Below are 23578 nucleotides of genomic sequence, written 5' to 3'. Positions count from 1 at the left end.
TTTTCGCTGAGTCCACTTGATTTAACTGCTAAGCCAACCCATTGAAACAATGGACTGTGTTCATATGAAACTGTTTCATTGTAAAACAGCAGAGTGGCGCAGCGGAAGCGTGCTGGGCCCATAACCCAGAGGTCGATGGATCGAAACCATCCTCTGCTAAAGGAATCCTTTATCAACTCCCATGTTATCTGTTATGTTCCTCTTGTCCTTGCCTTCTAAACATTAACTCATCTCCTGCTGAAAGTGACTTGCTTTTGAAGTTGAAAATGTGACAGAATTGACCCAAGAGCTGAAGCCCTGAACTTGGCTGATATTTTTGTGGGCTTTGATCTCGAGTAAAGCTCTATACTCCCACAGGATATGTGTTTGAAGTTTCTAATGTTCTTCCATCTGTGTCTTCGTTAAGATTGTCCAATTGTCGCCAAAGTGTCATTTACATCTAACCCCCTCCGGTTTGTTTGGGTAAAATCTATTTCCCAACGGTAGTGTGGCCGAGTGGTCAAAGGCGCTGGATTAAGGCTCCAGTCTCTCAGGAGGCGTGGGTTCAAATCCCACCACTGCCAATAGACTGTCAGTTGAATGTATTGGCTACGTGCAGCTTATCTACTATAAGAGGATCTCTTGTTGTTCAAAACTGCAACAGCCAGCTGAGCTTTGTAGCATATGGGATATCACATGAGGTGTACAGGAGGTAATTTTCTTTTTCTCCTGTCTGGTTTTCAAACGAGGTAAGAGTTAAGATGTGCACCTTCAGATTGGGGCACATAACTTCACATTTACCAATAACTTCCTCCTTGTCCAGTCGATTCAACTGCTGATAAAACCTATTAAAACCAAAGACTATGTCCGTATGAAATTATTTCAATAAACAAGAGCAGAGTGGCGCAGCGGAAGCGTGCTGGGCCCATAACCCAGAGGTCGATGGATCGAAACCATCCTCTGCTAAAGGAATCCTTTTTATACTGCTATGTCTCCCTTTCCTTCTGAACATGAACTCACCTACTGCTGAAAGTGACTTGCTTTGGCTTTTGAAGTTGATAATATGACAGAATTGACCCAAGAGCTAAAGCCCGGAACTTGGCTGATAGTTTAGTGGTCTTTTGATCTTGAGTCAAGCTCTATACTCCCACAGGGTATGTGTTTGAAGTTTCGAATGTTCTTCCATGTGTTTCTTCGATTTGATTGTCCAATTGTCGTCAAAGTGGACTTTTCATTCAAACGACTCAGAATTGTTTGGGTAAAATCACAATTAATGGTAGTATGGATTTAGGCTCCAGTCTCTCAGGAGGCGTGGGTTCAAATCCCACCACTGCCAATCGACTGCTATTTGCATGTATGTGTTGGCTACTTGTAGTACTTTCTACTGTAAGATCTGTTGTTGTTGAAAACTGCAAGAGCCAGCTGAGCTTCGTAGCATGTGCAATGTCCATACAGGAGGTGATTTTCTATTCCTTCAGTCTGGTTTTCAAACAAGGTAACACAGGGCGCCTTCCCATTGAGTCACATTTGCCTGTATTTTTCGCTGAGTCCACTTGATTTAACTGCTAAGCCAACCCATTGAAACAATGGACTGTGTTCATATGAAACTGTTTCATTGTGAAAGAGCAGAGTGGCGCAGCGGAAGCGTGCTGGGCCCATAACCCAGAGGTCGATGGATCGAAACCATCTTCTGCTAAAGGAATCCTTTATCAACTCCCATGTTATCTGTTATGTTTCCCTTGTCCTTGCCTTCTAAACATTAACTCATCTCCTGCTGAAAGTGACTTCCTTTTGAAGTTGAAAATGTGACAGAATTGACCCAAGAGCTGAAGCCCTGAACTTGGCTGACATTTTTGTGGTCTTTGATCTCGAGTAAAGCTCTATACTCCCACAGGATATGTGTTTGAAGTTTCTAATGTTCTTCCATGTGTGTCTTCGTTAAGATTGTCCAATTGTCGCCAAAGTGTCATTTACATCTAACCCCCTCCGGTTTACTTGGGTAAAATCTTGTTCCCAACGGTAGTGTGGCCGAGTGGTCAAAGGCGCTGGATTAAGGCTCCAGTCTCTCAGGAGGCGTGGGTTCAAATCCCACCACTGCCAATAGACTGTCAGTTGAATGTATTGGCTACGTGCAGCTTATCTACTATAAGAGGATCTCTTGTTGTTCAAAACTGCAACAGCCACCTGAGCTTTGTAGCATATGGGATATCACATGAGGTGTACAGGAGGTAATTTTCTTTTTCTCCTGTCTGGTTTTCAAACAAGGTAAGAGTTAAGATGTGCACCTTCAGATTGGGGCACATAACTTCACATTTACCAATAACTTCCTCCTTGTCCAGTCGATTCAACTGCTGATAAAACCTATTAAAACCAAAGACTATGTTCGTATGAAATTATTTCAATAAACAAGAGCAGAGTGGCGCAGCGGAAGCGTGCTGGGCCCATAACCCAGAGGTCGATGGATCGAAACCATCCTCTGCTAAAGTAATCCTTTTTACACTGCTATGTCTCCCTTTCCTTCTGAACATGAACTCACCTACTGCTGAAAGTGACTTGCTTTGGCTTTTGAAGTTGATAATATGACAGAATTGACCCAAGAGCTAAAGCCCTGAACTTGGCTGATAGTTTAGTGGTCTTTTGATCTTGAGTCAAGCTCTATACTCCCAGAGGGTATGTGTTTGAAGTTTCGAATGTTCTTCCATGTGTTTCTTCGATTTGATTGTCCAATTGTCGTCAAAGTGGACTTTTCATTCAGACGACTCAGAATTGTTTGGGTAAAATCAGATTTAATGGTAGTGTGGCCGAGTGGTCTAAGGCGCTGGATTTAGGCTCCAGTCTCTCAGGAGGCGTGGGTTCAAATCCCACCACTGCCAATCAACTGCTATTTGCTTGTATGTGTTGGCTACTTGTAGTACTTTCTACTGTAAGATCTGTTGTTGTTGAAAACTGCAAGAGCCAGCTGAGCTTCGTAGCATGTGCAATGTCCATACAGGAGGTTATTTTCTATTCCTTCAGTCTGGTTTTCAAACAAGGTAACACAGGGCGCCTTCCCATTGAGTCACATTTGCCTGTATTTTTCGCTGAGTCCACTTGATTTAACTGCTAAGCCAACCCATTGAAACAATGGACTGTGTTCATATGAAACTGTTTCATTGTAAAACAGCAGAGTGGCGCAGCGGAAGCGTGCTGGGCCCATAACCCAGAGGTCGATGGATCGAAACCATCCTCTGCTAAAGGAATCCTTTATCAACTCCCATGTTATCTGTTATGTTCCTCTTGTCCTTGCCTTCTAAACATTAACTCATCTCCTGCTGAAAGTGACTTGCTTTTGAAGTTGAAAATGTGACAGAATTGACCCAAGAGCTGAAGCCCTGAACTTGGCTGATATTTTTGTGGGCTTTGATCTCGAGTAAAGCTCTATACTCCCACAGGATATGTGTTTGAAGTTTCTAATGTTCTTCCATCTGTGTCTTCGTTAAGATTGTCCAATTGTCGCCAAAGTGTCATTTACATCTAACCCCCTCCGGTTTGTTTGGGTAAAATCTATTTCCCAACGCTAGTGTGGCCGAGTGGTCAAAGGCGCTGGATTAAGGCTCCAGTCTCTCAGGAGGCGTGGGTTCAAATCCCACCACTGCCAATAGACTGTCAGTTGAATGTATTGGCTACGTGCAGCTTATCTACTATAAGAGGATCTCTTGTTGTTCAAAACTGCAACAGCCAGCTGAGCTTTGTAGCATATGGGATATCACATGAGGTGTACAGGAGGTAATTTTCTTTTTCTCCTGTCTGGTTTTCAAACGAGGTAAGAGTTAAGATGTGCACCTTCAGATTGGGGCACATAACTTCACATTTACCAATAACTTCCTCCTTGTCCAGTCGATTCAACTGCTGATAAAACCTATTAAAACCAAAGACTATGTCCGTATGAAATTATTTCAATAAACAAGAGCAGAGTGGCGCAGCGGAAGCGTGCTGGGCCCATAACCCAGAGGTCGATGGATCGAAACCATCCTCTGCTAAAGGAATCCTTTTTATACTGCTATGTCTCCCTTTCCTTCTGAACATGAACTCACCTACTGCTGAAAGTGACTTGCTTTGGCTTTTGAAGTTGATAATATGACAGAATTGACCCAAGAGCTAAAGCCCGGAACTTGGCTGATAGTTTAGTGGTCTTTTGATCTTGAGTCAAGCTCTATACTCCCACAGGGTATGTGTTTGAAGTTTCGAATGTTCTTCCATGTGTTTCTTCGATTTGATTGTCCAATTGTCGTCAAAGTGGACTTTTCATTCAAACGACTCAGAATTGTTTGGGTAAAATCACAATTAATGGTAGTATGGATTTAGGCTCCAGTCTCTCAGGAGGCGTGGGTTCAAATCCCACCACTGCCAATCGACTGCTATTTGCATGTATGTGTTGGCTACTTGTAGTACTTTCTACTGTAAGATCTGTTGTTGTTGAAAACTGCAAGAGCCAGCTGAGCTTCGTAGCATGTGCAATGTCCATACAGGAGGTGATTTTCTATTCCTTCAGTCTGGTTTTCAAACAAGGTAACACAGGGCGCCTTCCCATTGAGTCACATTTGCCTGTATTTTTCGCTGAGTCCACTTGATTTAACTGCTAAGCCAACCCATTGAAACAATGGACTGTGTTCATATGAAACTGTTTCATTGTGAAAGAGCAGAGTGGCGCAGCGGAAGCGTGCTGGGCCCATAACCCAGAGGTCGATGGATCGAAACCATCTTCTGCTAAAGGAATCCTTTATCAACTCCCATGTTATCTGTTATGTTTCCCTTGTCCTTGCCTTCTAAACATTAACTCATCTCCTGCTGAAAGTGACTTCCTTTTGAAGTTGAAAATGTGACAGAATTGACCCAAGAGCTGAAGCCCTGAACTTGGCTGACATTTTTGTGGTCTTTGATCTCGAGTAAAGCTCTATACTCCCACAGGATATGTGTTTGAAGTTTCTAATGTTCTTCCATGTGTGTCTTCGTTAAGATTGTCCAATTGTCGCCAAAGTGTCATTTACATCTAACCCCCTCCGGTTTACTTGGGTAAAATCTTGTTCCCAACGGTAGTGTGGCCGAGTGGTCAAAGGCGCTGGATTAAGGCTCCAGTCTCTCAGGAGGCGTGGGTTCAAATCCCACCACTGCCAATAGACTGTCAGTTGAATGTATTGGCTACGTGCAGCTTATCTACTAGTTGTAGAAAACTGCAACAGCCAGCTGAGCTTTGTAGCATATGGGGTGTACAGGGGGTAATTTTCTTTTTCTCCTGTCTGGTTTTCAAACGAGGTAAGAGTTAAGATGTGCACCTTCAGATTGGGGCACATAACTTCACATTTACCAATAACTTCCTCCTTGTCCAGTCGATTCAACTGCTGATAAAACCTATTAAAACCAAAGACTATGTCCGTATGAAATTATTTCAATAAACAAGAGCAGAGTGGCGCAGCGGAAGCGTGCTGGGCCCATAACCCAGAGGTCGATGGATCGAAACCATCCTCTGCTAAAGGAATCCTTTATCAACTCCCATGTTATCTGTTATGTTCCCCTTGTCCTTGCCTTTTAAACATTAACTCATCTCCTGCTGAAAGTGACTTGCTTTTGAAGTTGAAAATGTGACAGAATTGACCCAAGAGCTGAAGCCCTGAACTTGGCTGACATTTTTGTGGTCTTTGATCTCGAGTAAAGCTCTATACTCCCACAGGATATGTGTTTGAAGTTTCTAATAATCTTCCATGTGTGTCTTCGTTAAGATTGTCCAATTGTCGCCAAAGTGTCATTTACATCTAACCCCCTCCGGTTTGTTTGGGTAAAATCTAGTTCCCAACGGTAGTGTGGCCGAGTGGTCAAAGGCGCTGGATTAAGGCTCCAGTCTCTCAGGAGGCGTGGGTTCAAATCCCACCACTGCCAATAGACTGTCAGTTGAATGTATTGGCTACGTGCAGCTTATCTACTATAAGAGGATCTCTTGTTGTTCAAAACTGCAACAGCCACCTGAGCTTTGTAGCATATGGGATATCACATGAGGTGTACAGGAGGTAATTTTCTTTTTCTCCTGTCTGGTTTTCAAACAAGGTAAGAGTTAAGATGTGCACCTTCAGATTGGGGCACATAACTTCACATTTACCAATAACTTCCTCCTTGTCCAGTCGATTCAACTGCTGATAAAACCTATTAAAACCAAAGACTATGTTCGTATGAAATTATTTCAATAAACAAGAGCAGAGTGGCGCAGCGGAAGCGTGCTGGGCCCATAACCCAGAGGTCGATGGATCGAAACCATCCTCTGCTAAAGTAATCCTTTTTACACTGCTATGTCTCCCTTTCCTTCTGAACATGAACTCACCTACTGCTGAAAGTGACTTGCTTTGGCTTTTGAAGTTGATAATATGACAGAATTGACCCAAGAGCTAAAGCCCTGAACTTGGCTGATAGTTTAGTGGTCTTTTGATCTTGAGTCAAGCTCTATACTCCCAGAGGGTATGTGTTTGAAGTTTCGAATGTTCTTCCATGTGTTTCTTCGATTTGATTGTCCAATTGTCGTCAAAGTGGACTTTTCATTCAGACGACTCAGAATTGTTTGGGTAAAATCAGATTTAATGGTAGTGTGGCCGAGTGGTCTAAGGCGCTGGATTTAGGCTCCAGTCTCTCAGGAGGCGTGGGTTCAAATCCCACCACTGCCAATCAACTGCTATTTGCTTGTATGTGTTGGCTACTTGTAGTACTTTCTACTGTAAGATCTGTTGTTGTTGAAAACTGCAAGAGCCAGCTGAGCTTCGTAGCATGTGCAATGTCCATACAGGAGGTGATTTTCTATTCCTTCAGTCTGGTTTTCAAACAAGGTAACACAGGGCGCCTTCCCATTGAGTCACATTTGCCTGTATTTTTCGCTGAGTCCACTTGATTTAACTGCTAAGCCAACCCATTGAAACAATGGACTGTGTTCATATGAAACTGTTTCATTGTAAAACAGCAGAGTGGCGCAGCGGAAGCGTGCTGGGCCCATAACCCAGAGGTCGATGGATCGAAACCATCCTCTGCTAAAGGAATCCTTTATCAACTCCCATGTTATCTGTTATGTTCCTCTTGTCCTTGCCTTCTAAACATTAACTCATCTCCTGCTGAAAGTGACTTGCTTTTGAAGTTGAAAATGTGACAGAATTGACCCAAGAGCTGAAGCCCTGAACTTGGCTGATATTTTTGTGGGCTTTGATCTCGAGTAAAGCTCTATACTCCCACAGGATATGTGTTTGAAGTTTCTAATGTTCTTCCATCTGTGTCTTCGTTAAGATTGTCCAATTGTCGCCAAAGTGTCATTTACATCTAACCCCCTCCGGTTTGTTTGGGTAAAATCTATTTCCCAACGCTAGTGTGGCCGAGTGGTCAAAGGCGCTGGATTAAGGCTCCAGTCTCTCAGGAGGCGTGGGTTCAAATCCCACCACTGCCAATAGACTGTCAGTTGAATGTATTGGCTACGTGCAGCTTATCTACTATAAGAGGATCTCTTGTTGTTCAAAACTGCAACAGCCAGCTGAGCTTTGTAGCATATGGGATATCACATGAGGTGTACAGGAGGTAATTTTCGTTTTCTCCTGTCTGGTTTTCAAACGAGGTAAGAGTTAAGATGTGCACCTTCAGATTGGGGCACATAACTTCACATTTACCAATAACTTCCTCCTTGTCCAGTCGATTCAACTGCTGATAAAACCTATTAAAACCAAAGACTATGTCCGTATGAAATTATTTCAATAAACAAGAGCAGAGTGGCGCAGCGGAAGCGTGCTGGGCCCATAACCCAGAGGTCGATGGATCGAAACCATCCTCTGCTAAAGGAATCCTTTTTATACTGCTATGTCTCCCTTTCCTTCTGAACATGAACTCACCTACTGCTGAAAGTGACTTGCTTTGGCTTTTGAAGTTGATAATATGACAGAATTGACCCAAGAGCTAAAGCCCGGAACTTGGCTGATAGTTTAGTGGTCTTTTGATCTTGAGTCAAGCTCTATACTCCCACAGGGTATGTGTTTGAAGTTTCGAATGTTCTTCCATGTGTTTCTTCGATTTGATTGTCCAATTGTCGTCAAAGTGGACTTTTCATTCAAACGACTCAGAATTGTTTGGGTAAAATCACAATTAATGGTAGTATGGATTTAGGCTCCAGTCTCTCAGGAGGCGTGGGTTCAAATCCCACCACTGCCAATCGACTGCTATTTGCATGTATGTGTTGGCTACTTGTAGTACTTTCTACTGTAAGATCTGTTGTTGTTGAAAACTGCAAGAGCCAGCTGAGCTTCGTAGCATGTGCAATGTCCATACAGGAGGTGATTTTCTATTCCTTCAGTCTGGTTTTCAAACAAGGTAACACAGGGCGCCTTCCCATTGAGTCACATTTGCCTGTATTTTTCGCTGAGTCCACTTGATTTAACTGCTAAGCCAACCCATTGAAACAATGGACTGTGTTCATATGAAACTGTTTCATTGTGAAAGAGCAGAGTGGCGCAGCGGAAGCGTGCTGGGCCCATAACCCAGAGGTCGATGGATCGAAACCATCTTCTGCTAAAGGAATCCTTTATCAACTCCCATGTTATCTGTTATGTTTCCCTTGTCCTTGCCTTCTAAACATTAACTCATCTCCTGCTGAAAGTGACTTCCTTTTGAAGTTGAAAATGTGACAGAATTGACCCAAGAGCTGAAGCCCTGAACTTGGCTGACATTTTTGTGGTCTTTGATCTCGAGTAAAGCTCTATACTCCCACAGGATATGTGTTTGAAGTTTCTAATGTTCTTCCATGTGTGTCTTCGTTAAGATTGTCCAATTGTCGCCAAAGTGTCATTTACATCTAACCCCCTCCGGTTTACTTGGGTAAAATCTTGTTCCCAACGGTAGTGTGGCCGAGTGGTCAAAGGCGCTGGATTAAGGCTCCAGTCTCTCAGGAGGCGTGGGTTCAAATCCCACCACTGCCAATAGACTGTCAGTTGAATGTATTGGCTACGTGCAGCTTATCTACTAGTTGTAGAAAACTGCAACAGCCAGCTGAGCTTTGTAGCATATGGGGTGTACAGGGGGTAATTTTCTTTTTCTCCTGTCTGGTTTTCAAACGAGGTAAGAGTTAAGATGTGCACCTTCAGATTGGGGCACATAACTTCACATTTACCAATAACTTCCTCCTTGTCCAGTCGATTCAACTGCTGATAAAACCTATTAAAACCAAAGACTATGTCCGTATGAAATTATTTCAATAAACAAGAGCAGAGTGGCGCAGCGGAAGCGTGCTGGGCCCATAACCCAGAGGTCGATGGATCGAAACCATCCTCTGCTAAAGGAATCCTTTATCAACTCCCATGTTATCTGTTATGTTCCTCTTGTCCTTGCCTTCTAAACATTAACTCATCTCCTGCTGAAAGTGACTTGCTTTTGAAGTTGAAAATGTGACAGAATTGACCCAAGAGCTGAAGCCCTGAACTTGGCTGATATTTTTGTGGGCTTTGATCTCGAGTAAAGCTCTATACTCCCACAGGATATGTGTTTGAAGTTTCTAATGTTCTTCCATCTGTGTCTTCGTTAAGATTGTCCAATTGTCGCCAAAGTGTCATTTACATCTAACCCCCTCCGGTTTGTTTGGGTAAAATCTATTTCCCAACGCTAGTGTGGCCGAGTGGTCAAAGGCGCTGGATTAAGGCTCCAGTCTCTCAGGAGGCGTGGGTTCAAATCCCACCACTGCCAATAGACTGTCAGTTGAATGTATTGGCTACGTGCAGCTTATCTACTATAAGAGGATCTCTTGTTGTTCAAAACTGCAACAGCCAGCTGAGCTTTGTAGCATATGGGATATCACATGAGGTGTACAGGAGGTAATTTTCTTTTTCTCCTGTCTGGTTTTCAAACGAGGTAAGAGTTAAGATGTGCACCTTCAGATTGGGGCACATAACTTCACATTTACCAATAACTTCCTCCTTGTCCAGTCGATTCAACTGCTGATAAAACCTATTAAAACCAAAGACTATGTCCGTATGAAATTATTTCAATAAACAAGAGCAGAGTGGCGCAGCGGAAGCGTGCTGGGCCCATAACCCAGAGGTCGATGGATCGAAACCATCCTCTGCTAAAGGAATCCTTTTTATACTGCTATGTCTCCCTTTCCTTCTGAACATGAACTCACCTACTGCTGAAAGTGACTTGCTTTGGCTTTTGAAGTTGATAATATGACAGAATTGACCCAAGAGCTAAAGCCCGGAACTTGGCTGATAGTTTAGTGGTCTTTTGATCTTGAGTCAAGCTCTATACTCCCACAGGGTATGTGTTTGAAGTTTCGAATGTTCTTCCATGTGTTTCTTCGATTTGATTGTCCAATTGTCGTCAAAGTGGACTTTTCATTCAAACGACTCAGAATTGTTTGGGTAAAATCACAATTAATGGTAGTATGGATTTAGGCTCCAGTCTCTCAGGAGGCGTGGGTTCAAATCCCACCACTGCCAATCGACTGCTATTTGCATGTATGTGTTGGCTACTTGTAGTACTTTCTACTGTAAGATCTGTTGTTGTTGAAAACTGCAAGAGCCAGCTGAGCTTCGTAGCATGTGCAATGTCCATACAGGAGGTGATTTTCTATTCCTTCAGTCTGGTTTTCAAACAAGGTAACACAGGGCGCCTTCCCATTGAGTCACATTTGCCTGTATTTTTCGCTGAGTCCACTTGATTTAACTGCTAAGCCAACCCATTGAAACAATGGACTGTGTTCATATGAAACTGTTTCATTGTGAAAGAGCAGAGTGGCGCAGCGGAAGCGTGCTGGGCCCATAACCCAGAGGTCGATGGATCGAAACCATCTTCTGCTAAAGGAATCCTTTATCAACTCCCATGTTATCTGTTATGTTTCCCTTGTCCTTGCCTTCTAAACATTAACTCATCTCCTGCTGAAAGTGACTTCCTTTTGAAGTTGAAAATGTGACAGAATTGACCCAAGAGCTGAAGCCCTGAACTTGGCTGACATTTTTGTGGTCTTTGATCTCGAGTAAAGCTCTATACTCCCACAGGATATGTGTTTGAAGTTTCTAATGTTCTTCCATGTGTGTCTTCGTTAAGATTGTCCAATTGTCGCCAAAGTGTCATTTACATCTAACCCCCTCCGGTTTACTTGGGTAAAATCTTGTTCCCAACGGTAGTGTGGCCGAGTGGTCAAAGGCGCTGGATTAAGGCTCCAGTCTCTCAGGAGGCGTGGGTTCAAATCCCACCACTGCCAATAGACTGTCAGTTGAATGTATTGGCTACGTGCAGCTTATCTACTAGTTGTAGAAAACTGCAACAGCCAGCTGAGCTTTGTAGCATATGGGGTGTACAGGGGGTAATTTTCTTTTTCTCCTGTCTGGTTTTCAAACGAGGTAAGAGTTAAGATGTGCACCTTCAGATTGGGGCACATAACTTCACATTTACCAATAACTTCCTCCTTGTCCAGTCGATTCAACTGCTGATAAAACCTATTAAAACCAAAGACTATGTCCGTATGAAATTATTTCAATAAACAAGAGCAGAGTGGCGCAGCGGAAGCGTGCTGGGCCCATAACCCAGAGGTCGATGGATCGAAACCATCCTCTGCTAAAGGAATCCTTTATCAACTCCCATGTTATCTGTTATGTTCCTCTTGTCCTTGCCTTCTAAACATTAACTCATCTCCTGCTGAAAGTGACTTGCTTTTGAAGTTGAAAATGTGACAGAATTGACCCAAGAGCTGAAGCCCTGAACTTGGCTGATATTTTTGTGGGCTTTGATCTCGAGTAAAGCTCTATACTCCCACAGGATATGTGTTTGAAGTTTCTAATGTTCTTCCATCTGTGTCTTCGTTAAGATTGTCCAATTGTCGCCAAAGTGTCATTTACATCTAACCCCCTCCGGTTTGTTTGGGTAAAATCTATTTCCCAACGCTAGTGTGGCCGAGTGGTCAAAGGCGCTGGATTAAGGCTCCAGTCTCTCAGGAGGCGTGGGTTCAAATCCCACCACTGCCAATAGACTGTCAGTTGAATGTATTGGCTACGTGCAGCTTATCTACTATAAGAGGATCTCTTGTTGTTCAAAACTGCAACAGCCAGCTGAGCTTTGTAGCATATGGGATATCACATGAGGTGTACAGGAGGTAATTTTCTTTTTCTCCTGTCTGGTTTTCAAACGAGGTAAGAGTTAAGATGTGCACCTTCAGATTGGGGCACATAACTTCACATTTACCAATAACTTCCTCCTTGTCCAGTCGATTCAACTGCTGATAAAACCTATTAAAACCAAAGACTATGTCCGTATGAAATTATTTCAATAAACAAGAGCAGAGTGGCGCAGCGGAAGCGTGCTGGGCCCATAACCCAGAGGTCGATGGATCGAAACCATCCTCTGCTAAAGGAATCCTTTTTATACTGCTATGTCTCCCTTTCCTTCTGAACATGAACTCACCTACTGCTGAAAGTGACTTGCTTTGGCTTTTGAAGTTGATAATATGACAGAATTGACCCAAGAGCTAAAGCCCGGAACTTGGCTGATAGTTTAGTGGTCTTTTGATCTTGAGTCAAGCTCTATACTCCCACAGGGTATGTGTTTGAAGTTTCGAATGTTCTTCCATGTGTTTCTTCGATTTGATTGTCCAATTGTCGTCAAAGTGGACTTTTCATTCAAACGACTCAGAATTGTTTGGGTAAAATCACAATTAATGGTAGTATGGATTTAGGCTCCAGTCTCTCAGGAGGCGTGGGTTCAAATCCCACCACTGCCAATCGACTGCTATTTGCATGTATGTGTTGGCTACTTGTAGTACTTTCTACTGTAAGATCTGTTGTTGTTGAAAACTGCAAGAGCCAGCTGAGCTTCGTAGCATGTGCAATGTCCATACAGGAGGTGATTTTCTATTCCTTCAGTCTGGTTTTCAAACAAGGTAACACAGGGCGCCTTCCCATTGAGTCACATTTGCCTGTATTTTTCGCTGAGTCCACTTGATTTAACTGCTAAGCCAACCCATTGAAACAATGGACTGTGTTCATATGAAACTGTTTCATTGTGAAAGAGCAGAGTGGCGCAGCGGAAGCGTGCTGGGCCCATAACCCAGAGGTCGATGGATCGAAACCATCTTCTGCTAAAGGAATCCTTTATCAACTCCCATGTTATCTGTTATGTTTCCCTTGTCCTTGCCTTCTAAACATTAACTCATCTCCTGCTGAAAGTGACTTCCTTTTGAAGTTGAAAATGTGACAGAATTGACCCAAGAGCTGAAGCCCTGAACTTGGCTGACATTTTTGTGGTCTTTGATCTCGAGTAAAGCTCTATACTCCCACAGGATATGTGTTTGAAGTTTCTAATGTTCTTCCATGTGTGTCTTCGTTAAGATTGTCCAATTGTCGCCAAAGTGTCATTTACATCTAACCCCCTCCGGTTTACTTGGGTAAAATCTTGTTCCCAACGGTAGTGTGGCCGAGTGGTCAAAGGCGCTGGATTAAGGCTCCAGTCTCTCAGGAGGCGTGGGTTCAAATCCCACCACTGCCAATAGACTGTCAGTTGAATGTATTGGCTACGTGCAGCTTATCTACTAGTTGTAGAAAACTGCAACAGCCAGCTGAGCTTTGTAGCATATGGGGTGTACAGGGGGTAATTTTCATTTTCTCCTGTCTGGTTTTCAAACGAGGTAAGAGTTAAGATGTGCACCTTCAGATTGGGGCACATAACTTCACATTTACCAATAACTTCCTCCTTGTCCAGTCGATTCAACTGCTGATAAAACCTATTAAAACCAAAGACTATGTCCGTATGAAATTATTTCAATAAACAAGAGCAGAGTGGCGCAGCGGAAGCGTGCTGGGCCCATAACCCAGAGGTCGATGGATCGAAACCATCCTCTGCTAAAGGAATCCTTTATCAACTCCCATGTTATCTGTTATGTTCCCCTTGTCCTTGCCTTTTAAACATTAACTCATCTCCTGCTGAAAGTGACTTGCTTTTGAAGTTGAAAATGTGACAGAATTGACCCAAGAGCTGAAGCCCTGAACTTGGCTGACATTTTTGTGGTCTTTGATCTCGAGTAAAGCTCTATACTCCCACAGGATATGTGTTTGAAGTTTCTAATAATCTTCCATGTGTGTCTTCGTTAAGATTGTCCAATTGTCGCCAAAGTGTCATTTACATCTAACCCCCTCCGGTTTGTTTGGGTAAAATCTAGTTCCCAACGGTAGTGTGGCCGAGTGGTCAAAGGCGCTGGATTAAGGCTCCAGTCTCTCAGGAGGCGTGGGTTCAAATCCCACCACTGCCAATAGACTGTCAGTTGAATGTATTGGCTACGTGCAGCTTATCTACTATAAGAGGATCTCTTGTTGTTCAAAACTGCAACAGCCACCTGAGCTTTGTAGCATATGGGATATCACATGAGGTGTACAGGAGGTAATTTTCTTTTTCTCCTGTCTGGTTTTCAAACAAGGTAAGAGTTAAGATGTGCACCTTCAGATTGGGGCACATAACTTCACATTTACCAATAACTTCCTCCTTGTCCAGTCGATTCAACTGCTGATAAAACCTATTAAAACCAAAGACTATGTTCGTATGAAATTATTTCAATAAACAAGAGCAGAGTGGCGCAGCGGAAGCGTGCTGGGCCCATAACCCAGAGGTCGATGGATCGAAACCATCCTCTGCTAAAGTAATCCTTTTTACACTGCTATGTCTCCCTTTCCTTCTGAACATGAACTCACCTACTGCTGAAAGTGACTTGCTTTGGCTTTTGAAGTTGATAATATGACAGAATTGACCCAAGAGCTAAAGCCCTGAACTTGGCTGATAGTTTAGTGGTCTTTTGATCTTGAGTCAAGCTCTATACTCCCAGAGGGTATGTGTTTGAAGTTTCGAATGTTCTTCCATGTGTTTCTTCGATTTGATTGTCCAATTGTCGTCAAAGTGGACTTTTCATTCAGACGACTCAGAATTGTTTGGGTAAAATCAGATTTAATGGTAGTGTGGCCGAGTGGTCTAAGGCGCTGGATTTAGGCTCCAGTCTCTCAGGAGGCGTGGGTTCAAATCCCACCACTGCCAATCAACTGCTATTTGCTTGTATGTGTTGGCTACTTGTAGTACTTTCTACTGTAAGATCTGTTGTTGTTGAAAACTGCAAGAGCCAGCTGAGCTTCGTAGCATGTGCAATGTCCATACAGGAGGTGATTTTCTATTCCTTCAGTCTGGTTTTCAAACAAGGTAACACAGGGCGCCTTCCCATTGAGTCACATTTGCCTGTATTTTTCGCTGAGTCCACTTGATTTAACTGCTAAGCCAACCCATTGAAACAATGGACTGTGTTCATATGAAACTGTTTCATTGTAAAACAGCAGAGTGGCGCAGCGGAAGCGTGCTGGGCCCATAACCCAGAGGTCGATGGATCGAAACCATCCTCTGCTAAAGGAATCCTTTATCAACTCCCATGTTATCTGTTATGTTCCTCTTGTCCTTGCCTTCTAAACATTAACTCATCTCCTGCTGAAAGTGACTTGCTTTTGAAGTTGAAAATGTGACAGAATTGACCCAAGAGCTGAAGCCCTGAACTTGGCTGATATTTTTGTGGGCTTTGATCTCGAGTAAAGCTCTATACTCCCACAGGATATGTGTTTGAAGTTTCTAATGTTCTTCCATCTGTGTCTTCGTTAAGATTGTCCAATTGTCGCCAAAGTGTCATTTACATCTAACCCCCTCCGGTTTGTTTGGGTAAAATCTATTTCCCAACGGTAGTGTGGCCGAGTGGTCAAAGGCGCTGGATTAAGGCTCCAGTCTCTCAGGAGGCGTGGGTTCAAATCCCACCACTGCCAATAGACTGTCAGTTGAATGTATTGGCTACGTGCAGCTTATCTACTATAAGAGGATCTCTTGTTGTTCAAAACTGCAACAGCCAGCTGAGCTTTGTAGCATATGGGATATCACATGAGGTGTACAGGAGGTAATTTTCTTTTTCTCCTGTCTGGTTTTCAAACGAGGTAAGAGTTAAGATGTGCACCTTCAGATTGGGGCACATAACTTCACATTTACCAATAACTTCCTCCTTGTCCAGTCGATTCAACTGCTGATAAAACCTATTAAAACCAAAGACTATGTCCGTATGAAATTATTTCAATAAACAAGAGCAGAGTGGCGCAGCGGAAGCGTGCTGGGCCCATAACCCAGAGGTCGATGGATCGAAACCATCCTCTGCTAAAGGAATCCTTTTTATACTGCTATGTCTCCCTTTCCTTCTGAACATGAACTCACCTACTGCTGAAAGTGACTTGCTTTGGCTTTTGAAGTTGATAATATGACAGAATTGACCCAAGAGCTAAAGCCCGGAACTTGGCTGATAGTTTAGTGGTCTTTTGATCTTGAGTCAAGCTCTATACTCCCACAGGGTATGTGTTTGAAGTTTCGAATGTTCTTCCATGTGTTTCTTCGATTTGATTGTCCAATTGTCGTCAAAGTGGACTTTTCATTCAAACGACTCAGAATTGTTTGGGTAAAATCACAATTAATGGTAGTATGGATTTAGGCTCCAGTCTCTCAGGAGGCGTGGGTTCAAATCCCACCACTGCCAATCGACTGCTATTTGCATGTATGTGTTGGCTACTTGTAGTACTTTCTACTGTAAGATCTGTTGTTGTTGAAAACTGCAAGAGCCAGCTGAGCTTCGTAGCATGTGCAATGTCCATACAGGAGGTGATTTTCTATTCCTTCAGTCTGGTTTTCAAACAAGGTAACACAGGGCGCCTTCCCATTGAGTCACATTTGCCTGTATTTTTCGCTGAGTCCACTTGATTTAACTGCTAAGCCAACCCATTGAAACAATGGACTGTGTTCATATGAAACTGTTTCATTGTGAAAGAGCAGAGTGGCGCAGCGGAAGCGTGCTGGGCCCATAACCCAGAGGTCGATGGATCGAAACCATCTTCTGCTAAAGGAATCCTTTATCAACTCCCATGTTATCTGTTATGTTTCCCTTGTCCTTGCCTTCTAAACATTAACTCATCTCCTGCTGAAAGTGACTTCCTTTTGAAGTTGAAAATGTGACAGAATTGACCCAAGAGCTGAAGCCCTGAACTTGGCTGACATTTTTGTGGTCTTTGATCTCGAGTAAAGCTCTATACTCCCACAGGATATGTGTTTGAAGTTTCTAATGTTCTTCCATGTGTGTCTTCGTTAAGATTGTCCAATTGTCGCCAAAGTGTCATTTACATCTAACCCCCTCCGGTTTACTTGGGTAAAATCTTGTTCCCAACGGTAGTGTGGCCGAGTGGTCAAAGGCGCTGGATTAAGGCTCCAGTCTCTCAGGAGGCGTGGGTTCAAATCCCACCACTGCCAATAGACTGTCAGTTGAATGTATTGGCTACGTGCAGCTTATCTACTATAAGAGGATCTCTTGTTGTTCAAAACTGCAACAGCCACCTGAGCTTTGTAGCATATGGGATATCACATGAGGTGTACAGGAGGTAATTTTCTTTTTCTCCTGTCTGGTTTTCAAACAAGGTAAGAGTTAAGATGTGCACCTTCAGATTGGGGCACATAACTTCACATTTACCAATAACTTCCTCCTTGTCCAGTCGATTCAACTGCTGATAAAACCTATTAAAACCAAAGACTATGTTCGTATGAAATTATTTCAATAAACAAGAGCAGAGTGGCGCAGCGGAAGCGTGCTGGGCCCATAACCCAGAGGTCGATGGATCGAAACCATCCTCTGCTAAAGTAATCCTTTTTACACTGCTATGTCTCCCTTTCCTTCTGAACATGAACTCACCTACTGCTGAAAGTGACTTGCTTTGGCTTTTGAAGTTGATAATATGACAGAATTGACCCAAGAGCTAAAGCCCTGAACTTGGCTGATAGTTTAGTGGTCTTTTGATCTTGAGTCAAGCTCTATACTCCCAGAGGGTATGTGTTTGAAGTTTCGAATGTTCTTCCATGTGTTTCTTCGATTTGATTGTCCAATTGTCGTCAAAGTGGACTTTTCATTCAGACGACTCAGAATTGTTTGGGTAAAATCAGATTTAATGGTAGTGTGGCCGAGTGGTCTAAGGCGCTGGATTTAGGCTCCAGTCTCTCAGGAGGCGTGGGTTCAAATCCCACCACTGCCAATCAACTGCTATTTGCTTGTATGTGTTGGCTACTTGTAGTACTTTCTACTGTAAGATCTGTTGTTGTTGAAAACTGCAAGAGCCAGCTGAGCTTCGTAGCATGTGCAATGTCCATACAGGAGGTTATTTTCTATTCCTTCAGTCTGGTTTTCAAACAAGGTAACACAGGGCGCCTTCCCATTGAGTCACATTTGCCTGTATTTTTCGCTGAGTCCACTTGATTTAACTGCTAAGCCAACCCATTGAAACAATGGACTGTGTTCATATGAAACTGTTTCATTGTAAAACAGCAGAGTGGCGCAGCGGAAGCGTGCTGGGCCCATAACCCAGAGGTCGATGGATCGAAACCATCCTCTGCTAAAGGAATCCTTTATCAACTCCCATGTTATCTGTTATGTTCCTCTTGTCCTTGCCTTCTAAACATTAACTCATCTCCTGCTGAAAGTGACTTGCTTTTGAAGTTGAAAATGTGACAGAATTGACCCAAGAGCTGAAGCCCTGAACTTGGCTGATATTTTTGTGGGCTTTGATCTCGAGTAAAGCTCTATACTCCCACAGGATATGTGTTTGAAGTTTCTAATGTTCTTCCATCTGTGTCTTCGTTAAGATTGTCCAATTGTCGCCAAAGTGTCATTTACATCTAACCCCCTCCGGTTTGTTTGGGTAAAATCTATTTCCCAACGCTAGTGTGGCCGAGTGGTCAAAGGCGCTGGATTAAGGCTCCAGTCTCTCAGGAGGCGTGGGTTCAAATCCCACCACTGCCAATAGACTGTCAGTTGAATGTATTGGCTACGTGCAGCTTATCTACTATAAGAGGATCTCTTGTTGTTCAAAACTGCAACAGCCAGCTGAGCTTTGTAGCATATGGGATATCACATGAGGTGTACAGGAGGTAATTTTCTTTTTCTCCTGTCTGGTTTTCAAACGAGGTAAGAGTTAAGATGTGCACCTTCAGATTGGGGCACATAACTTCACATTTACCAATAACTTCCTCCTTGTCCAGTCGATTCAACTGCTGATAAAACCTATTAAAACCAAAGACTATGTCCGTATGAAATTATTTCAATAAACAAGAGCAGAGTGGCGCAGCGGAAGCGTGCTGGGCCCATAACCCAGAGGTCGATGGATCGAAACCATCCTCTGCTAAAGGAATCCTTTTTATACTGCTATGTCTCCCTTTCCTTCTGAACATGAACTCACCTACTGCTGAAAGTGACTTGCTTTGGCTTTTGAAGTTGATAATATGACAGAATTGACCCAAGAGCTAAAGCCCGGAACTTGGCTGATAGTTTAGTGGTCTTTTGATCTTGAGTCAAGCTCTATACTCCCACAGGGTATGTGTTTGAAGTTTCGAATGTTCTTCCATGTGTTTCTTCGATTTGATTGTCCAATTGTCGTCAAAGTGGACTTTTCATTAAAACGACTCAGAATTGTTTGGGTAAAATCACAATTAATGGTAGTATGGATTTAGGCTCCAGTCTCTCAGGAGGCGTGGGTTCAAATCCCACCACTGCCAATCGACTGCTATTTGCATGTATGTGTTGGCTACTTGTAGTACTTTCTACTGTAAGATCTGTTGTTGTTGAAAACTGCAAGAGCCAGCTGAGCTTCGTAGCATGTGCAATGTCCATACAGGAGGTGATTTTCTATTCCTTCAGTCTGGTTTTCAAACAAGGTAACACAGGGCGCCTTCCCATTGAGTCACATTTGCCTGTATTTTTCGCTGAGTCCACTTGATTTAACTGCTAAGCCAACCCATTGAAACAATGGACTGTGTTCATATGAAACTGTTTCATTGTGAAAGAGCAGAGTGGCGCAGCGGAAGCGTGCTGGGCCCATAACCCAGAGGTCGATGGATCGAAACCATCTTCTGCTAAAGGAATCCTTTATCAACTCCCATGTTATCTGTTATGTTTCCCTTGTCCTTGCCTTCTAAACATTAACTCATCTCCTGCTGAAAGTGACTTCCTTTTGAAGTTGAAAATGTGACAGAATTGACCCAAGAGCTGAAGCCCTGAACTTGGCTGACATTTTTGTGGTCTTTGATCTCGAGTAAAGCTCTATACTCCCACAGGATATGTGTTTGAAGTTTCTAATGTTCTTCCATGTGTGTCTTCGTTAAGATTGTCCAATTGTCGCCAAAGTGTCATTTACATCTAACCCCCTCCGGTTTACTTGGGTAAAATCTTGTTCCCAACGGTAGTGTGGCCGAGTGGTCAAAGGCGCTGGATTAAGGCTCCAGTCTCTCAGGAGGCGTGGGTTCAAATCCCACCACTGCCAATAGACTGTCAGTTGAATGTATTGGCTACGTGCAGCTTATCTACTAGTTGTAGAAAACTGCAACAGCCAGCTGAGCTTTGTAGCATATGGGGTGTACAGGGGGTAATTTTCTTTTTCTCCTGTCTGGTTTTCAAACGAGGTAAGAGTTAAGATGTGCACCTTCAGATTGGGGCACATAACTTCACATTTACCAATAACTTCCTCCTTGTCCAGTCGATTCAACTGCTGATAAAACCTATTAAAACCAAAGACTATGTCCGTATGAAATTATTTCAATAAACAAGAGCAGAGTGGCGCAGCGGAAGCGTGCTGGGCCCATAACCCAGAGGTCGATGGATCGAAACCATCCTCTGCTAAAGGAATCCTTTATCAACTCCCATGTTATCTGTTATGTTCCCCTTGTCCTTGCCTTTTAAACATTAACTCATCTCCTGCTGAAAGTGACTTGCTTTTGAAGTTGAAAATGTGACAGAATTGACCCAAGAGCTGAAGCCCTGAACTTGGCTGACATTTTTGTGGTCTTTGATCTCGAGTAAAGCTCTATACTCCCACAGGATATGTGTTTGAAGTTTCTAATAATCTTCCATGTGTGTCTTCGTTAAGATTGTCCAATTGTCGCCAAAGTGTCATTTACATCTAACCCCCTCCGGTTTGTTTGGGTAAAATCTAGTTCCCAACGGTAGTGTGGCCGAGTGGTCAAAGGCGCTGGATTAAGGCTCCAGTCTCTCAGGAGGCGTGGGTTCAAATCCCACCACTGCCAATAGACTGTCAGTTGAATGTATTGGCTACGTGCAGCTTATCTACTATAAGAGGATCTCTTGTTGTTCAAAACTGCAACAGCCACCTGAGCTTTGTAGCATATGGGATATCACATGAGGTGTACAGGAGGTAATTTTCTTTTTCTCCTGTCTGGTTTTCAAACAAGGTAAGAGTTAAGATGTGCACCTTCAGATTGGGGCACATAACTTCACATTTACCAATAACTTCCTCCTTGTCCAGTCGATTCAACTGCTGATAAAACCTATTAAAACCAAAGACTATGTTCGTATGAAATTATTTCAATAAACAAGAGCAGAGTGGCGCAGCGGAAGCGTGCTGGGCCCATAACCCAGAGGTCGATGGATCGAAACCATCCTCTGCTAAAGTAATCCTTTTTACACTGCTATGTCTCCCTTTCCTTCTGAACATGAACTCACCTACTGCTGAAAGTGACTTGCTTTGGCTTTTGAAGTTGATAATATGACAGAATTGACCCAAGAGCTAAAGCCCTGAACTTGGCTGATAGTTTAGTGGTCTTTTGATCTTGAGTCAAGCTCTATACTCCCAGAGGGTATGTGTTTGAAGTTTCGAATGTTCTTCCATGTGTTTCTTCGATTTGATTGTCCAATTGTCGTCAAAGTGGACTTTTCATTCAGACGACTCAGAATTGTTTGGGTAAAATCAGATTTAATGGTAGTGTGGCCGAGTGGTCTAAGGCGCTGGATTTAGGCTCCAGTCTCTCAGGAGGCGTGGGTTCAAATCCCACCACTGCCAATCAACTGCTATTTGCTTGTATGTGTTGGCTACTTGTAGTACTTTCTACTGTAAGATCTGTTGTTGTTGAAAACTGCAAGAGCCAGCTGAGCTTCGTAGCATGTGCAATGTCCATACAGGAGGTGATTTTCTATTCCTTCAGTCTGGTTTTCAAACAAGGTAACACAGGGCGCCTTCCCATTGAGTCACATTTGCCTGTATTTTTCGCTGAGTCCACTTGATTTAACTGCTAAGCCAACCCATTGAAACAATGGACTGTGTTCATATGAAACTGTTTCATTGTAAAACAGCAGAGTGGCGCAGCGGAAGCGTGCTGGGCCCATAACCCAGAGGTCGATGGATCGAAACCATCCTCTGCTAAAGGAATCCTTTATCAACTCCCATGTTATCTGTTATGTTCCTCTTGTCCTTGCCTTCTAAACATTAACTCATCTCCTGCTGAAAGTGACTTGCTTTTGAAGTTGAAAATGTGACAGAATTGACCCAAGAGCTGAAGCCCTGAACTTGGCTGATATTTTTGTGGGCTTTGATCTCGAGTAAAGCTCTATACTCCCACAGGATATGTGTTTGAAGTTTCTAATGTTCTTCCATCTGTGTCTTCGTTAAGATTGTCCAATTGTCGCCAAAGTGTCATTTACATCTAACCCCCTCCGGTTTGTTTGGGTAAAATCTATTTCCCAACGCTAGTGTGGCCGAGTGGTCAAAGGCGCTGGATTAAGGCTCCAGTCTCTCAGGAGGCGTGGGTTCAAATCCCACCACTGCCAATAGACTGTCAGTTGAATGTATTGGCTACGTGCAGCTTATCTACTATAAGAGGATCTCTTGTTGTTCAAAACTGCAACAGCCAGCTGAGCTTTGTAGCATATGGGATATCACATGAGGTGTACAGGAGGTAATTTTCGTTTTCTCCTGTCTGGTTTTCAAACGAGGTAAGAGTTAAGATGTGCACCTTCAGATTGGGGCACATAACTTCACATTTACCAATAACTTCCTCCTTGTCCAGTCGATTCAACTGCTGATAAAACCTATTAAAACCAAAGACTATGTCCGTATGAAATTATTTCAATAAACAAGAGCAGAGTGGCGCAGCGGAAGCGTGCTGGGCCCATAACCCAGAGGTCGATGGATCGAAACCATCCTCTGCTAAAGGAATCCTTTTTATACTGCTATGTCTCCCTTTCCTTCTGAACATGAACTCACCTACTGCTGAAAGTGACTTGCTTTGGCTTTTGAAGTTGATAATATGACAGAATTGACCCAAGAGCTAAAGCCCGGAACTTGGCTGATAGTTTAGTGGTCTTTTGATCTTGAGTCAAGCTCTATACTCCCACAGGGTATGTGTTTGAAGTTTCGAATGTTCTTCCATGTGTTTCTTCGATTTGATTGTCCAATTGTCGTCAAAGTGGACTTTTCATTCAAACGACTCAGAATTGTTTGGGTAAAATCACAATTAATGGTAGTATGGATTTAGGCTCCAGTCTCTCAGGAGGCGTGGGTTCAAATCCCACCACTGCCAATCGACTGCTATTTGCATGTATGTGTTGGCTACTTGTAGTACTTTCTACTGTAAGATCTGTTGTTGTTGAAAACTGCAAGAGCCAGCTGAGCTTCGTAGCATGTGCAATGTCCATACAGGAGGTGATTTTCTATTCCTTCAGTCTGGTTTTCAAACAAGGTAACAC

At 43.2% G+C, this 23578-nt stretch overlaps 17 non-coding genes across 17 annotated transcripts; all 17 read left to right on the top strand.

Moving 5' to 3' along the window:
* Window positions 1-481: 481 nt before the first annotated feature.
* trnal-aag (transfer RNA leucine (anticodon AAG)) lies at window positions 482-563 on the top strand. Its single transcript has one exon. It is a non-coding gene; the product is annotated as a tRNA-Leu (tRNA).
* A 1434-nt stretch (window positions 564-1997) lies between these two features.
* trnal-aag (transfer RNA leucine (anticodon AAG)) lies at window positions 1998-2079 on the top strand. The gene has a single exon. It is a non-coding gene; the product is annotated as a tRNA-Leu (tRNA).
* A 691-nt stretch (window positions 2080-2770) lies between these two features.
* Window positions 2771-2852, top strand: trnal-uag (transfer RNA leucine (anticodon UAG)). Its single transcript has one exon. It is a non-coding gene; the product is annotated as a tRNA-Leu (tRNA).
* A 2198-nt stretch (window positions 2853-5050) lies between these two features.
* Window positions 5051-5132, top strand: trnal-aag (transfer RNA leucine (anticodon AAG)). Its single transcript has one exon. It is a non-coding gene; the product is annotated as a tRNA-Leu (tRNA).
* Window positions 5133-5810: 678 nt separating this feature from the next.
* On the top strand, window positions 5811-5892 carry trnal-aag (transfer RNA leucine (anticodon AAG)). Its single transcript has one exon. It is a non-coding gene; the product is annotated as a tRNA-Leu (tRNA).
* A 691-nt stretch (window positions 5893-6583) lies between these two features.
* Window positions 6584-6665, top strand: trnal-uag (transfer RNA leucine (anticodon UAG)). The gene has a single exon. It is a non-coding gene; the product is annotated as a tRNA-Leu (tRNA).
* A 2198-nt stretch (window positions 6666-8863) lies between these two features.
* On the top strand, window positions 8864-8945 carry trnal-aag (transfer RNA leucine (anticodon AAG)). Its single transcript has one exon. It is a non-coding gene; the product is annotated as a tRNA-Leu (tRNA).
* A 2194-nt stretch (window positions 8946-11139) lies between these two features.
* trnal-aag (transfer RNA leucine (anticodon AAG)) lies at window positions 11140-11221 on the top strand. The gene has a single exon. It is a non-coding gene; the product is annotated as a tRNA-Leu (tRNA).
* A 2194-nt stretch (window positions 11222-13415) lies between these two features.
* trnal-aag (transfer RNA leucine (anticodon AAG)) lies at window positions 13416-13497 on the top strand. Its single transcript has one exon. It is a non-coding gene; the product is annotated as a tRNA-Leu (tRNA).
* Window positions 13498-14175: 678 nt separating this feature from the next.
* trnal-aag (transfer RNA leucine (anticodon AAG)) lies at window positions 14176-14257 on the top strand. The gene has a single exon. It is a non-coding gene; the product is annotated as a tRNA-Leu (tRNA).
* Window positions 14258-14948: 691 nt separating this feature from the next.
* On the top strand, window positions 14949-15030 carry trnal-uag (transfer RNA leucine (anticodon UAG)). Its single transcript has one exon. It is a non-coding gene; the product is annotated as a tRNA-Leu (tRNA).
* Window positions 15031-15712: 682 nt separating this feature from the next.
* trnal-aag (transfer RNA leucine (anticodon AAG)) lies at window positions 15713-15794 on the top strand. The gene has a single exon. It is a non-coding gene; the product is annotated as a tRNA-Leu (tRNA).
* Window positions 15795-17228: 1434 nt separating this feature from the next.
* On the top strand, window positions 17229-17310 carry trnal-aag (transfer RNA leucine (anticodon AAG)). The gene has a single exon. It is a non-coding gene; the product is annotated as a tRNA-Leu (tRNA).
* A 691-nt stretch (window positions 17311-18001) lies between these two features.
* trnal-uag (transfer RNA leucine (anticodon UAG)) lies at window positions 18002-18083 on the top strand. Its single transcript has one exon. It is a non-coding gene; the product is annotated as a tRNA-Leu (tRNA).
* Window positions 18084-20281: 2198 nt separating this feature from the next.
* trnal-aag (transfer RNA leucine (anticodon AAG)) lies at window positions 20282-20363 on the top strand. Its single transcript has one exon. It is a non-coding gene; the product is annotated as a tRNA-Leu (tRNA).
* Window positions 20364-21041: 678 nt separating this feature from the next.
* Window positions 21042-21123, top strand: trnal-aag (transfer RNA leucine (anticodon AAG)). Its single transcript has one exon. It is a non-coding gene; the product is annotated as a tRNA-Leu (tRNA).
* A 691-nt stretch (window positions 21124-21814) lies between these two features.
* On the top strand, window positions 21815-21896 carry trnal-uag (transfer RNA leucine (anticodon UAG)). The gene has a single exon. It is a non-coding gene; the product is annotated as a tRNA-Leu (tRNA).
* Window positions 21897-23578: the final 1682 nt, after the last annotated feature.

Source organism: Pleuronectes platessa, chromosome 8 (assembly GCF_947347685.1).
Source record: "Pleuronectes platessa chromosome 8, fPlePla1.1, whole genome shotgun sequence".
Taxonomy (NCBI): Eukaryota; Metazoa; Chordata; class Actinopteri; order Pleuronectiformes; family Pleuronectidae; genus Pleuronectes; species Pleuronectes platessa.
The sequence above is the reverse complement of the archived record's forward strand: the minus strand, read 5'-3'. Positions and strand labels throughout refer to the sequence as shown.